General features: G+C 35.8%; 1 non-coding gene across 1 annotated transcript; it reads right to left on the bottom strand.

Moving 5' to 3' along the window:
- Window positions 1–2,998: 2,998 nt before the first annotated feature.
- LOC126004997 (small Cajal body-specific RNA 18) lies at window positions 2,999–3,079 on the bottom strand. The gene has a single exon (XR_007494185.1). It is a non-coding gene; the product is annotated as a small Cajal body-specific RNA 18 (non-coding RNA).
- Window positions 3,080–4,123: the final 1,044 nt, after the last annotated feature.

Below are 4,123 nucleotides of genomic sequence, written 5' to 3'. Positions count from 1 at the left end.
GGACTATACAGGATAGGGATATAGGGAGGTTCTAGCTTTCTGATGATCTTTAAAATAATTGGCTCTTCTCTATGGGTACCTTCTATTGTCCCTTGTCCTTCCCTTATATGCTACCTGGTATGGCCAGGTAGACTGAGGCGGGGTCTATGGAAATAGGCTTCTGAAGCCCTAGCATGTGGCTCACACCATGTGGTTCTTACAAAATGGTGTTTTCTTTCTGCTCAGAACCTAAGAAGAAGCCTGCCATGTGGCTTTTACAAAATGGCGTCCCTCCTTGTTCAGAATTCAGGTACCAACAGTCATATTCTTTCTTTTCTTTATTATAGTTTAGCTAAAGTATTTTTGTCACAAACTTTTATCTACTATAGAAACACCTTTAAAATAATTAAGAACTAGAGCAGAGATATGCAGCATCTAAAGCCACTTGCTTTGAATGTGGCTGGGTTTCATTTCTGCTATACCATATGATCCCATGAGACCCAGGAATAATACTTAAGAACATACCCAAAAGTAAGCCCTAAGCTTACCAGGTGTGGCAAGTAAGAAAGAAAGAAAGATGAAAAGAAAGAAAAGAAAGAAAGAAAGAAAGAAAGAAAAGAAAGAAAGAAAGAAAGAAAAAGAAAAGAAAGAAAGGAAAGAAAGAAAGAAAAGAAGAAAAAGAAGAAAAAAGAAAAAAGAAAAAAAAAGAAAGAAAGAAAGAAAGAAAGAAAGAAAGAAAGAAAGAAAGAAAGAAAGAAGGAAGACAGACAAAAAGGAAGGAAGACAGACAAAAAGGAAGGAAGACAGACAAAAAGGAAGGAAGGAAGAAGAGAGAGAAAGAAAGAAGAGAGAGAAAGAAAGAGAGAAAGGAGAAAGAGAGAGAAAGAAAGAAAAAGAAAGAAAGACAGACAAAAAGGAAGGAAGGAAGAGAGAGAAAGAAAGAAAGAGAGAGAAACAAACAAAGAAACAAAGAAAGAAACAAAGAAAGAAAGAAAGACAAAAAGGAAGGAAGACAGACAAAAAGGAAGGAAGAAGAGAGAAAGAAAGTAGAGAGAGAAAGAAAGAAAGAAAGAAAGAAGAGAGAGAAAGAAAGAAAGAAAGAAAGAAAGAAAGAAAGAAAGAAAGAAAGAAAGAAAGAAAGAAAGAAAGAAAGAAAAAAGGAAGAAAGAAAGAAAAAAGGAAGGAAGACAGACAAAAAGGAAGGAAGGAAGAAGAGAGAAAGAAAGAAGAGAGAGAAAGAAAGAAAGAGAGAAAGGAGAAAGAGAAAGAAAGAAAAAGAAAGAAAGACAGACAAAAAGGAAGGAAGGAAGAAGATAGAGAAAGAAAGAAAGAAAGAAAGAAGGAAGGAAGGAAGACAGACAAAAAGGAAGGAAGACAGACAAAAAGGAAGGAAGGAAGAAGAGAGAGAAAGAAAGAAGAGAAAGAAAGAAAGAGAGAAAGGAGAAAGAGAGAGAAAGAAAGAAAAAGAAAGAAAGAAAGACAAAAAGGAAGGAAGGAAGAGAGAGAAAGAAAGAAAGAGAGAGAAACAAACAAACAAACAAACAAAGAAACAAAGAAAGAAAGAAAGACAAAAAGGAAGGAAGAAGAGAGAAAGAAGAGAGAGAAAGAAAGAAAGAGAGAAAGGAGAAAGAGAGAGAAAGAAAGAAAGAAAGAAAGAAAGAAAGAAAGAGAGAAAGAAAGAAAGAAAGAAAGAAAGAAAGAAAGAAAGAAAGAAAAAGGAAGGAAGAAAGGAAAAAAGAAAGAAAGAAAGTAAAAAAAGAAAGAGAAAGAAAGAAAGAAGAGAAAAAGAGAAAGAAAGAAAAAAGAAACAAAGAGAGAAAGAAGAAAAAGATGAAAGAAAGAAAGACAAAAGGAAGAAAGAAAAAGAAGAAAGGGGGGGCCGGGCGGTGGCGCTGGAGGTAAGGTGCCTGCCTTACAAGCGCTAGCCAAGGAACGGACAGCGGTTCGATCCCCCGGCGTCCCATATGGTTCCCCCAAGCCAGGGGCGATTTCTGAGCACATAGCCAGGAGTAACCCCTGAGCGTCAAACGGGTGTGGCCCAAAAACCAAAAAAAAAAAAAAAAAAAAAAGAAGAAAGGAAACTAAAACTATAGAGAATCCAAAATAAATAAAATAATAAAATGTAAAATAAATAAATAAAATTGGTTTGTCTGCTGTTGAAACGTATAAAGAACCTAGCAAAATAATTCCACATCTACAAAAAAGTAACCCCATCTTGAAATGAACCTGAAGAGCTTTGTGACAATTTACTAAATACATGTATTATTACATGAGCTTTTATAAAGTATATATAGTATTGTTAGTTAATATTGTATGCTTGTAATAATTTCTTTCTTTTTGAAATAATTTTTAAAAGTATATTCATAAAGTTAAAGTGAAATAATTATGGATCATTTTAAGAACAAGTAAAATTAAGCATTTCAAAAACTTCTCTCATTATTTTCAATTACTCATCCTCTGCCAGGGACTGACCACTTACATTATTTGTAAAGTAATTTTGAAGAAATTCTAGTCTATAAATTAATCTTTTGTGGGAATGATGTGGAAAATACACCGGAGCCACTCAATATAGATTGAATTGTGTATTCTATCTGTGTGACCTTGGGAAAGACTTAAATTTTCTAGAATTCATGAACTCTATATAGTATGGGAGAACTAAAGAAGAATTAATGAAATCCATAGACGTATGTCTGTTATTTTGTTGAGACAAGTTATAGAATAATACTAGTTGGCACATTGGAAGATTTGATATCCACTAAAATAACAATCCCTAATAGAAATCTGCTCAGGACTAACTTTACAATAACTTTTCTAATGCCTCAATAAAGCTTCTTGTCAATACCCAACTGATCCTGGAGATAATCAAATACCGGAAGTCAACATATTCCAAAAGTTATATTCTTTTTTTTTTTTTTTTTTTTTTTTTTTTTTTTTTTTTTTTAATTTTTTATTTTTCTTTTTTTTGTTTTTTTTTTTTTTTTTTTTTTTTTTTTTTTTTTTTTTTTTATTTTTTTTTTTTCGGTCTCAGTCCGTTCTCAGAGCTCCATCAGCGGGTTTCCCGAGAACTCAGATTGCGCAGTGGTCTAGTCATCATCGACCAGGGCTCGCAGACGCGGCGCAGAGGCCTCCCCGCTAGCCCGCCCTCCACCCAGCCCCGTGCCCCTCTCGGCCAGACGCGTCCTAATCCTCTCCGGTCCGCAATGGGGCCGGATCATATAAGGAAAATACCGCGGGCTCACGGAGGGGCTACAGAAGGGGGCCGGGGGTCCCCTGGCCTGTCACACCCGCCCCACCCGCCACCCGATGGGTCCCACATCCCCAACCCCAAAAGTTATATTCTATAAGTAAAGTTTAGTCACAATTTTTTTTTTTTAGGGGCCACTCACAGTGATGCTCAGGGGTTACTACTGGCTCTGCACTCTCCTGGTGGTTCTCAGGGACCATATGGAATGCTAGGATCAAGCCCAGAGGAACTACATGCAAGGCAAGTACTTTTCCCACTGTGGTAGTCTCTTCAGTCCTTATCTCAGTCAATTTTTTTTTCTAATTTTCAATGGAATTTATGGAATTTAGTGGTAGAGAGCCCAATCACTCATCAAATATCTAAGGAAGATTAGAGTGCTGGCAGTAGGATTCCCAAAACTAATTGCTAGCATTGCTATCACTCTGTACTTCGCTTGCTTTTCTATGGAAAGCTATCAATAATTAAAGGACCTTCTATCTTCTAAACAGAAAAGTCCCAATAATTCTAGCAAGAAAAATGAAAACCATTCAAAGGCATTTTTATCAATCTATGGAACACAATGATGGAGATACAATGACCAACGAAACTAAGCCTGGTGTAAGTGAGATGAAAGGGACACTGTTTCAATGAAAATAGAATCTTTTAACAGAACAACTGGTCGATAAAAACTGCTATGTGAAGCTATGCCAAGACTAGAATCTGTAATAAGTATGGTCGATGAATGGGACATATAGAATTAAAAAAAATGTTTTTGTTTGCATAGCAAACAAATTCCAAAGAATTTTTCACTTTAGTGTGATTTTTAGCTACTTTCCACTTCCTCTGACATTTATAACTGTTGCTATCTAAGGAGTGAGGGAGGGAGTGAGTAGCAGAGTGTTGTAGAATTAGAGGCAATAG

This window comes from Suncus etruscus, chromosome 3 (assembly GCF_024139225.1).
Source record: "Suncus etruscus isolate mSunEtr1 chromosome 3, mSunEtr1.pri.cur, whole genome shotgun sequence".
Lineage (NCBI taxonomy): Eukaryota > Metazoa > Chordata > Mammalia > Eulipotyphla > Soricidae > Suncus > Suncus etruscus.
Note: the sequence above shows the minus strand (reverse complement) of the source record. Positions and strands in the feature narration are given on the sequence as shown.